This window comes from Ischnura elegans, chromosome 8, assembly GCF_921293095.1.
Source record: "Ischnura elegans chromosome 8, ioIscEleg1.1, whole genome shotgun sequence".
Lineage (NCBI taxonomy): Eukaryota > Metazoa > Arthropoda > Insecta > Odonata > Coenagrionidae > Ischnura > Ischnura elegans.
This window is the reverse complement of record NC_060253.1, coordinates 67,409,404-67,421,795: the sequence shown is the minus strand read 5'-3', so window position 1 is coordinate 67,421,795 and position 12,392 is coordinate 67,409,404. Positions and strand designations below refer to the sequence as shown.

At 37.4% G+C, this 12,392-nt stretch overlaps 1 protein-coding gene across 4 annotated transcripts in view; it reads right to left on the bottom strand.

Moving 5' to 3' along the window:
• The window catches only part of LOC124163252 (protein PHTF2), a 118,786-nt gene extending 117,978 nt beyond the window's left edge, over positions 1 to 808 (bottom strand). For all 4 annotated transcript variants that reach the window (XM_046540023.1, XM_046540022.1, XM_046540025.1 and 1 more), the window contains exons 1-2: positions 697 to 808; positions 446 to 502 (exon numbers count right to left, since the gene is read on the bottom strand). The gene's annotated coding sequence lies outside the window, so the exon portion shown is untranslated. The remainder of the gene's footprint in view (positions 1 to 445; positions 503 to 696) is intronic.
• Between the last annotated feature and the right edge of the window lie 11,584 nt (positions 809 to 12,392).

The following is a 12,392-nucleotide window of genomic DNA, read 5'->3' as shown; positions in this document are numbered from 1 at the left end:
ATTTTTAAGGCAATTCTCATATCGAAAAGCTTGTAATCGATGAATCACCGAAAATTTTTCATGAGTGTCTTGTATGATTTGGTGGTAAGCTGTGTATTTCAGCTCCATGCTACTCTTCTACTTCACATCCTGTTCTTCAAACTATCCATAGTATCGATACATAACCATAACTACGATGAAAAATATAAATTTCTACGGTAGGTATAAAGTATAATTGTTTTACAACATTCGAAATGCTCTTCCTACTCTCAGGAGTATTCACCGTCAGTATTTTATTAACATAAACACGGCGTGGATCGGACAAGTAGGGTAAAATTAAAATCATGCATTGACCAAGACACAAAGTATGTGTATATTCTTCATCTTGAACTTGCTTCGTACAAGTTCAACGTATGATCAATATCCAAGGACACATCTAATTTGGAAATCAAGGGCAACGTTTTACCTTGTTCAAAGTCTTGGTCACATGCTCACCATCAGCCGTTAAACTATTACTTGCAGCCTGTAATATTTAAAGTTCAAATAAAAGAATTGGAAAATAACAGAAAATACGGCAGCATACAAATGCAAAATGGGATGAGGTAAATGAAAACTACGCATGCAATTCTTCAAGTTCATTTTCAAGGATTTAGCCTGCGGTGTTTTTAACCACAATCGCCGGTTCTTGACAGAAAAATTGACAGATTTTTGACTTACCAACTATATGAAGATCATTCCAACGGTGTACAAGAGGGGAATAATACATTCCGCGACGATGTACACGTACAAAAATTTTGTTATGATTTATTCTGAGTTACCAAGAATCTTCTGCAAGGAATACATACTCAACTCAGTAACACATCGAGAGATTTTGATAATAATAGTCTATTGTTTCTAAAATTTGAGCAATAAAAATTATGTTTTGATTTAATTTGATAGTTTTAACTTAAAAAATGTGACAAAATATTTTTTAAAGTTCGTATGCGAAGTTAGTATTACTCTGCTCCAGCCGAATGAGAACGCGCGCCATTCAACTGCAATTTCGGAGAGGATTTACGCGACAACGAAGGAATTTCCTAGTAAAAGAGTTGCTCTTGAATCTTGATTGAAAGTATGTCAATTTTTCACTGAAAAATCCTCACCCTTTAAATTATTTATAGCAAATCAAGAGTTTTAGTCTGGTCGGATAATAGCTTGCAAATAATTTCAATACATTATGTTGTATTTGTGAATAACTTCGATTACTTTACCAATAAATAATTATTTCTGAGTCAATAGATGAGCTTCTTAATTAATTAATTACCTTATTTTAGTAATTTTTAGGGACTTCGAAAAATAAATATACATATACGTGGACTGCTGCAGAACTGAAAGTAATGACTCTTTCACACATTCAGGGACCGGAGGCCAGATTACCCTGAGCCAACCCACTCTTTGACAATTTGTTTTGGGGGTATCCAAAGGCTTCACCTTCAGCCATCACTCAAGTACAGTGCCTGTGTTTTAATTTACTAACTTAGGCATTTTGAGATGTGATACATGTGTCTCTCTACAGCCAGACATTGACACAATTTTGCCCCTAAGATAAGATAACTTCTTTGCCTAACGTCATCTTTTTTTATAAAATATGTATTTACTAAATATGTAAAATATACATTTTATGCCTTGGTGTTTTCTGAATATGATATTGATTATTGCTTAATTTAGCCCTTGTGGCTCAATGATGGTGACCCTGCCAAACTGATTCCATTTTGTGGTCCAATAATTCTCTTTCTGATTTCTTTAACAATGCAGTCTTTCTCCCCCAATGAATTACCACAAGCACTACCCACATGAATCAATTGATCCACCTGCTTCAGTTTATCCTTACTCACTTTTATATTTTGTCTCATTCTTTTTCTGAGAAAACTAGCTACTGTAAAAAAAGCTGTATTGCTTTCATCTCTTGTGGATAATTGACAGTCCATTTAGCCGCCAAAGCATCAATTTGAGTGATGAAATTTTGAAAGCATGTGGATGATTAACTAGCCTCCAGTTTTCAGGCAATATAACAAGCTTCAACAAGAGTAAACCATTAACTTGCTTTTACCATTCTTCAGAAAGAAAAAAATCTGCACTGTATATGGACAGATCAAGGATTATCATGAGCAGGCTCCAACTAGAAATTTTCAAGATGGACTACGGAATATGGAAAAAGCCTGAGTCAGGGCCCCCTCTCGCCATTCTCCTTGGTAGTGGATTGATTACAATGCATTTGCTGTCTGCCCAGGTCCTTCATCATCTGCTCACACTATATTATGGTTAGAACTAGTGGCGTAACTAGGAATATGCTTTGGGAGGGATGGTAGGACAATCCCCCCAGGCAACGGGTGCAGTGGCATAGCCAAGAATTTCATTCAGGGGGGTCCAAAACCTGGGGGAAAATTTTTGAAAAACAGGGTACTAAGTAGAGGGTTTAAGGTAATTTTAACACTTTTCATAATCGAAAAAACTTCATTTGTTAAAAAATATTTTGTAAATTCATGATTCTTCAATATTTTGTTTCCTTTTATGAAGAAAAATGATGGTGTTTTTATATTGCAGGGGGGTCTGGATCCCTCCCTGGCTACGCCACTGAACGGGTGGTCTGGGAAATTTTGAAAAAAGACATGCCTGGAAATACATTTTTACATCATTTTGGCAATTAAAATTTAACTTTAAGCAGATGCAGCTATTATATGTAAAAGCTACACAATGGCCTTTAATTTTTTTTTTCTCTGTGGCTTCCTCTCATCCCCCCTATAATTACGCCACTGGTTGGAACCATATATTTATTACATGCTGATGTTTCTTCAACTCCTTTGATCCAGTGGAAAGTAAGGGGGTTACATTAACATATCAATTATCATATCATCAGTGTCTTGTGAAGTTATGTTTACTTTCAAGTTTAATATTCTTCCGATGTCAGATACACTGCTGGGTAACTGATAACTGAGGTTGTGTAATAATCCATTATCTATCTAATATAGCACTCAGTTCATCCCTCATTGAAAATAAGCATAATAAGACCTCTTCTTAGTTTTTGAGGCCCAAAGCATTGCTTTTATTCTCATGCTATTTGAAAAATATAAGTTTCTACTAGTGTTACCATCCATTTGACTGGCATTCAAGTAGTATCTACATATGTATGTACCATGTCATTAGATATCAATTGGTTTATACTTTGCATGCCAATTCTCATAATTCATTTCTGTAATTTAGACGTTTGTATGCACAATTTATTTCCTATATTTTCATCATTTTTAAGGGTAGTCTATCCCCTCCATCCCCCATTTTTATACACATCGCTAGCAATGGTGAATTATGCAGCAGAGAACCAAGTTTTTAATTTGGTAGTGATACTATGCACATCCACGATTGTAAGCATGTTGGTCATCATCAAATCATAGGTAGGTATTTGTAGGGGCACAGCTAGGAATTAAGGCTAGGGGGGTTTTAGGAACAGCTCATACTAGGGGGTCTGGGTGGTAATAAGTATCCGCCAGGGTAAGCAAGAAGTGCAGGTGCCCTCCCTTAGAAAAATGTTAAGATAAATGGCTCAAATTGGTGAGTTTAATAGCTTTCTGAGGGATATTTTATTATTAGGTACATACTTACACTAGTCTATAATAAGTAAAATGGATTAAAATAATATTATTTTATAATAATAATAATAAACTGAAATTTCAAAGAGCTTTTAGGCAAAATTGTAGTATACTATAAAATTACCTCATGTAATATTTATTTAAGATCACATAATTTTATTTTTTTGATCTCTCTGAGGTTTGGGGAGGTCCCCCAAAACCCTCCCTCGCTGCGCCGATGAAATAATCAATTCAAATTAAGAGAGTACCTAAGTATCAGGATATGAGTGAAAAATGGAGAGCCTTAATATCAGGTTAGGTGTTATAGTATTGCCGGCATAGACTTGCTCTTCAGGGAAGGTAGCAAAGAGGTCATGGCTTAATGCCTCACCTAATGAATGAGGCACTCACCATTCTCTAGCATTCCTCTCAAAACGCCCAAGTGAGAATTGGGCTTATCGCACAGGGAATCAGACTTTAGCCCCTCACATTGTATCCCTCTAATCCCTTGCCACAATCCTTATCTGATCCCTGCTTTTTTTCATTTACAAGTTATGGCAGAGGGGAAGAAGATATTTGAGCGCAAAGTTTCCTTAGGGGTTACAAAAGAGGGGATCAAGGATTTATTCTTCACTAAAAGTTCGATAAACAAAAATTAAAGTTCTTATTAAAAATCACTATAAAATAATAATAATAATAATAATAATTCCGAGTATTTTATACAAAGTAAGGTTCCCATGAAGCATGCGAGAGGTACCTTTTGTTGCTTGAGATTTCTTCTACAGTGATTTATCCCATATAGGTAGCAGTTTAGCATTGTTATGGCCGCTATCTTCAGACGTGAAGAGCGCATTCTTTCCCTCTTCTGCAATCTGGTAATCAGCCATGTTCGTGCCAATCGATTATTATTTAGCAGGCATTTACTATTAATCTTGTATTCATTATATTATGACCGTTTATTATATTTTGTTTTAATAAGCTTTGGTAGAAATTCGTTTACAGGGATGACAGCTGCCTCGATTCTGTTGGAAAAATTTTGCATACCGAAAGAAACTGTTGAATTTTGAATAATAGATAACATCAAAAGTTCACTGACATCATCGGCATGGCGGTCTGGGGTGAATGGGGGCCCTCGGCTGGGGCTCGTGATTGGGCCCTTGCCCGGAAAATTTTAGGAAATTCCATGTCCGTAAATGGTTTTTTACGCTTTTCTGGCTATTAAAAACGAAATAAAAGTTAAGAAAAATAGCAATTTCGTCAGAAAAAATACTGTAAAAAGTGAGAATTTCACAGCTCAAAAATTTTACAATAAAAATCTAAAAAAAACCTAAAAATACCCTTTCAAAAAATAATCAGGTTCTCTTTATTCTTTTAACTCCTTCATTTTATTTATTTTTATATCGCCTTTTTACATTGGATATGTTGTAATAATTTTTTAATCCATTTTACATAATTGGATTGATATTATTAATAGAATAGTGTAAGGTTCAATAAATTATCCCTCAGAAAGCCGTAAAACTCACCATTTTGAACCATTTATCTTAAAATTCCGAAATTTATTAATCTCGCACCTACCGCTTATCCTGGTGGGTATTCCATACCCCCACACACCCCGGTATTAGTTACACCAAAACCCTCCCCAGCTGCGCTCCTCTTCTACTCCCCCACGTACCCCGATATTAGTTGCACCTAACCCCCCCCCCCCCCCTCAGCCTTAATTCCTTGCTGCGCCCCTGGACTACGGTACTTTCTTTTATTTTACTCGTTTCGGGGGGCTTCCGATTATATTCGTCTTTGGCATCAGCTGGCAATAATGTGGAGAACCAAGTTTTTCATTCAGTAGTGATGGTAGTGAGACGAAGGACTTCGAAGAAATGAATCCTGATATCATAGGTATTGATCATAGCACGTTTTTCACTTTTTTCACCAAAGGATCTTTGCGGACACACTCGAAGGTCATCCCTGCCGAAGGAGGATCATCAATCGAACTATAGACACGTGAATTCACGGAGAGGGGATGCGTGAGATGAGGGTCGTGTGGGAGTTTTTGACGCCACGTTATTTCTGCAACTCGAAGCTTTAATGATCTGCCGACACTATTATAGGCTCCAATCTCCATTCGTTACCACCGCCTCCTCAGTCGCACCCGGAGATGGTGAAAAGAGAGAGCTGACATTGGACGAGAAATGACGCCCTTGATTCGCCTTCGGGGATTTCCGGAAGTTATTAAGGGCGAAGAAGATGGAGGGAAAACATGCGCCACGGCGATTCTCCTGCTATTGGATCGTCTCGTCTATCTATGAACGCCCCGCGGGGGGTCAGGCTGCGCTCATTATACGACGAATGATGTATACCTACGCGTTCGCGTAAATCCGCAAGTGGGACGGAACTTTTCAGCATTTACCATTATCTTGCGCCATTCCTGAGGCCACCTTACGGCGAAAAATGATTCCTCGGATGACCGCGGATGCAATGCATCACGTAGGACGTGTCCTCTGAGGCAACGGGATGAAATAAGTCTACACGGATGACTTCGAGGCCAGGTGTGAGAGGAGTTTAATGTCATGATGCATTCCCGCAAAAAATCATGCACAAAACTATGTGGAAACGTTAAGAAACCGTGTCTAGCATGGCTTGATGAAAGGCATGTATACCCATGGCTGTATAATTATTGCAGAAAAGCTTCTCGGGTTTTCCACCGGTTGATGTCGTCCATGTCTCCCGACGTTTGATCCGCGACTTGCTGATCGAAACGTCGGGAGACTTGGACGACATCAACCGGTGGAACACCCGAGAAACTTTTCTGCAACTGATACGCCGGGAAAACCTAAGATCATACATGTGTAATTATTATTTTCACATCTATTATTCCGGGTACCCCTCCTCGCTACCCGAAATATAAAAACACAATTACGTCGCTACATCATAAAAGAAAACAAAATATTGTAAAACCATGTATTAACAAGAGATTGCTTTGAAAAATGAAGTTTTTTCAATTATGAAAAGTGTTGAAAATTAGTTTAAAACAGTCTTCTTAATAATTCTGTTTTTCAAAATTCTACCCCCTGGTTTTGGACCCCCCAAAAAAAATTCTTGGCCACGCCGCGGCGTGGTCCAAAATCGAAAAAATCTGGCCAATATTAATTACGTCGTTATTTTACGCAAATTAACTACAAAAATGGGCGTTTCCTATTGATTTTGATCGCGTGAATCTGATTTTGATATTATTTTTACGCTATCTCTTCATTTTAACATTTTTTGAGCTGTTATTGTTGAAACAGTTTTTATAAAATCTCGATATAGAAATCATTGTGATTGCCGATAACTAGTTGTTTATGCAGTCTTGAAACAGTACAATTTTGAGGTAAAAGATATATATATTGTAATTAAAAGCCATAATGGAACTTCCAAAATGAAATTGACGGGATTCCAACCCGCGATTCTGTAAGTAATTTGACTGAGATTATGAGCATTGATGAGAATAATGTTTAGATTTGAATAAAATTACTTCTATTTATCACAAAAAAATGAATTAGAAAAGAATCGTCGTTCGATGTGACTACATCTGACTCATTGTTGCTCGGCGAATTACCTATTTTAACACAACGACCATCAATTTCTTAATTTCTAAACGATAAATAGTTTGCAAAAAGCACTCGAAAGACTTATTGTAGCAATAGAGAAGTAATAAGCGGGACGGATATGTGGATTCATCTGGACTCCTTTTTCTGAGCCCCAAATTATTACATTATGAAGTAAGAATTACATTAAAAACTTAATTTATCGCTGTAATTTGCATATATTAGCGAACTGCGCAAGAATATAGTCATTTGCACTCAACAGATGTGAGAGGCAGATATTGATATATTTATGGAGGGAATTTTAATTCCTGCTGCTACCAGCCTTTGAACGATTTTTTGAAATGCTCACCTTTCCTCGAGCTTTGATTCCACTTTCTCAGGTATATCGAGAAATCAATTATGTGCATAAAGCAGGTCAGAATATTTTTAGCATGCTTGTTCAGTCGAAATTTTATAACCATAACGATATCTTCCTTTTCCTTCGCTAATGAATATCCTTTTCTCTCTGTAAATTTATTGTGCACCGCAATTTACGTAACATTTTCGGCATCCATAATTCAAATTTAACAAGTATATTTACGACTGAAACGATGAAGGTGAATTCTAAATGCGTCTATTCTTAACCAATAAAAAAATAGGAAATTAGGAGTTGAAATGGAATACAGGATATATAAGCTTACATATGCTTACCTCTAATTGTGAATTTCTGGCGTATCATGAAAATTGAATGCCACGAAAACCAAGTGCTTCAATCCTATGGACGTGCGAAGCTTTTCGAATTAGCAGAGTTAACACAGCTCGTAGCACAGTACTTTTTCCATAAGTCAATCACTAAAAAGAACTAACTGTGGAATATTCACCACATACATTGGTCCAGTGGTCATGGCGAGGGAGCTCGTCATCTGCATTCCGTTATTTTCTTTGAAAAATAATGCACCCTTGGTGAGATTTTATGAATTTTTCCCTCCGAACACAATCCTATATCTACGGGCTATTGAAAGGATTCTTGGAGGTACTGTGGCGGCGAGGCATTTATTGCCCTTGGCGCCAAGACCTTTTCCGGAATAACTTGCTGAAAACGCTGTCCAGCATGTAAGTAATCTCCGCTATACAAAAATATGAGGAAATTTTTGCAGAATAAAACATCTAGCAATTACTATTACAGCTCGCATTGTGACGTATGTAGTCGTTTTTTATCACGCATAATTGGGCTCATTAAGAGCATGAAAACCGGCCCTCATTGGTTGATTTGAAGGAGTGTTCAATAAATAATATCCATGCGAGAGGCGTGAAAAATTTGATTTATGAAATCTCAAAGGAGGAATAACTATGTTAAGCATATCCCACATGAGTTAAACCACCGATACAGGAATATTCGAGTAATAAAGACATTCCGTCTTCCGCCGGCCGCTGGCCTGCCGCCCTCAGCACCGCTCAACTTAAAACCCTCTAGATGCCGGGTAGGCAATTGTAGGCAACATTTTTTTCTCTATCTTGTTTTATATACTCTTCTCAAGGATTCTGCATAGGAAACTTCGTGGAGCACGGAGGAGGACAAAACTGTATTGACACTTTTTACTAAATATAATCCCAAAAATAGTTAAACTTATAAATAATTAAATATTGTTGTGAACAATTCTTAAACGAGCCAAATGTATCGTGTTATTATGAAAAAAAAATTCAAAATTACCGCTTAAAAATTGGCAGATGAATCCCATGAAATGAAAACAGTCATATATTAAGTTGAAGTTCCCTAAAATCGATCATTTCTGTGCGTCGGGCTTTTTGCCCTGAACATACCCATGTTTGACGGGTTACACAGGTCAACATAAAGACCACACAGACCTATCAGGTACGAAATGTTGTAGGCCACATCCTGTAGAATACGAATACATAATTCATATCTTCATTTTAAAAAGTCGAAAAAAATGACTTTTAGCCAGCTTTTTTCGATTTGGGACCACTGTGCGCCGCTGACTCAAGGTTAAATGAATGGCATCTATACTAGGGTAGGCCGATAAACGATTTTTTTTCAGGATAAAATTTACTTAGAATCGAAATTTGTTGATCATTCTCACCTATCGTAAAACCATAAAAGTCTTTCGATAAACTTTTAACTGCGTCAAAATAATGTCGAATGTTATATTCGTAATTTGCTTATTGGTAAAGGGAGCTAAGTTGCAGTGATTTTTTCTCCGTAGGTCTTAGTCTGTAAATTCAGCCTGAATTTTCGCAAAATGTTAAATTTTAGGGTTCGGGCGGCAGGGGTCAACATTTAAAAAAAAATCGGATCTGAGACCTTGACATAAGTTGGCTACTTTCCCGCATTGGGCAAGTTTGATTATGAAATAATTCATTTTTCAGCCCACCCTCATCTACAAATTATCCTACAAGTCACCTCAATAGGTGTGTGGCGGGGGGTGTTAAGATACCAGCCATCAGAAAATAAAAAGGAATAGCTCTAACAAAGATCCGCCTAGCATTTATTAATTTTTAATTTTTTAATTTAACTTATTTTCATACCACCGAAAACACCTCTTCACGGCCTTTTACGACGGGGTTATTAACATGTTAACAATTTTACGCACACAAACAACTGGATATATACCCAGGCGGGACTCGAACCCGCGATCAGCTGTTTGGCATGCAAGGACTTTTCCCCGCCGCCACCGAGACATTAAAAACTCCTTTATTGTTCGGGGGAAACCGAATTCCCATATCTATTATCCGTTCTGCAAAATATCTCTCTTCATTCATCGCTTCAGTCGGAAATATAGTGGGCTTCAGGGGTGTCATAGTGCAGGAACGGGCCGGAACGCCGTTACGGCACTGGTTAACAAAAGACATAATAGTCAAATAACACTTATATCAATTTTGGTGCCTCAAAATTTGTAATAAATATTCGTAACCAAAACAAAAAATTGAAATGCAATGTAAAGAATAACTTGTAATAAAAAAACACACACAGTAATATTGCACTTCTAAAAAAAGTTAAGGAAAGTGCGTTCCGGCACAGCTAATTTTGCCATGACGTCACTTGTGGGCTGGCACTTGCTCAAGCACTTTCAGCCTAGCGCGCAGCCTCCGGGGCCCTAGGAGCTCCAAGCAACATGATTCTTCTGCAATAGAACGTTGGAGTCTCCCCTGATATTGTGTAAGTGAAATCTAACGTGACAACCTGATTCGGAGAAGACTAAATCCCTTTTTTATACAAGTTGTTAAAAAATACTGCTCTTATAGATTTATTCATTGTATTACAATGCTAATACTGGTGCACTGTAGCCCTCCATATCCCCTTTTCGCCAGCTAGTTTCTGCAATTCCCTGATTTTCTACCTCATTGCAAAGGCGTACCCAGGATAAAAACTAGGGGGGAGCAAGCCATGGTTGTTCAAGTTGTAACATTTTAGCATGGAAAAGGTCAATGAAACTAACCTTTTAAGAAAATTATGACAACAGTGCTATATTAGTTTTTAAAATTATTTGCTTGAAAAAGAAATATTTTTATTTAGTTACGTGTCTTATTTTAGTACCATTTTTCGTGAGTTTAAAGAAAATTTGTTGAAATCCAGACATAATTTTCCTCAAATACTAAAGACAAAGCGATTTTTGCTTTAAGGGGGGCAGCTTCCCCCTCTTGCCCCTAGCTGGGTATGCTCCTTCCTCCTTGTGATTGTGTCCTCTTCTCTATCTGCCTCAAATACTTATCTATCGCTATTACGCGGGGGACTTTCCCATCGATTATGTAGTATATCCTCCTATATATAAAGAGTGTTCCAAAATAAGTCCCCAATACTTTGAGAGGTGGTGGTACAAAAAAAAAAACAAGAAAATAATTTTGATAAACTTTGGTCCAGAAACTGATTCTTTCTGAGTTAAGCACATAGCGGCTGAAGGTATTCGGCCCGGAAGCGCATACTTTCTGAAACCTACAGTACACTTGTTTTTAGAATACGTTCTACCTGACGTTCACTCACGGGAGGTGCTTAATGTGTATTCCTCACATATTACAGTGCCTAATGTCATGGCCTACCCACCAGCAGCGGATACGGAAAAAACTCGGCGGGGAGTGCAGAAAATATCTCGAGCTATGTACCTTTACTTCAACCTAAACAAAAAATAATCAAGAGTTTAGGAAAGTTTTATTTAAACTAATAATGCATATATACAATGAAATGACATCCTGCGATATAAAAAAGTTACAACTATGGTTCCTCAATGTTCGGCAATGCGGGCGGCCCCGTTAATGGGTGCGCGCCCTGACATATATCCGCCACTGCTACCCACCGGGTCCTTCTGTGGTAAATGGTGCTCCAATGTGCTCTTTTATCTCATATTCTTCGGTAGACCTCATTTCTCACCCTGCCATTACATTACATCTTCGGTACTTACATCCCTGTCCATTACATCTTCGGCACCCGCCTCCAGTACTAGGTCTCGATGACTTCAGTCATTGACAAAAAATAAAAGGAAAAATATTTCATAACTGATTAAGATTGTTCCTCAAACATTGTTTAAACTTGGTAACCTTCATGATAAAAATATCGATTTCACGATGAAGTTCATTTCCTTCCCTCAGAATCCTAGCAATAAGGCTGTGGTATATTTAATTGCGTCTATAAAATTCTCCATGCAATAAAGACTTGCTGCTGGTAGCATGAGAAGGTATTTGTGGGGATGCTAATTCCAAAAGTTTGGAACTAGAAATACTATTATTTAATAACTTGTATAAGAAATCGTATCTGCCGGGATGCGCCGTCAAGATAGAGTTGCAATTCCTAAGTCCATGTATGCATCATGGTATGAGATATTATTGAGGTCAGCACCGACTTTGCGCATGCATAGCCTAATAAAACGTCTTTGAACTTTTTCAAGCCTATACGACACTCATAAAATGGTGACCACACAATGCTGCCATATTCCAAAATAGGTAACACAAGCATGGTTTTTGGTCAGGTTTCATAATGATCCACATTTCTGATCCGTATAGATCCTTGTTCCCGCTCGAATGTTTTTACATTCTGTTTTCTCGTCTCTATTGTAATGCTTTGGGAGCAGATTTGCGGTTTGTGACGATTATATCCGACTGAGCGCAGACTATAAAATGAATATGTTTTTGGATTAGGACTTTTTTCTGCTGTTTTAACTTAAAATTTTAATTTTAATTACATATTTTTACTTCAGTTGCAGCATTAATTTTATCATTACTTATCATTGCTCTATGATTTGCT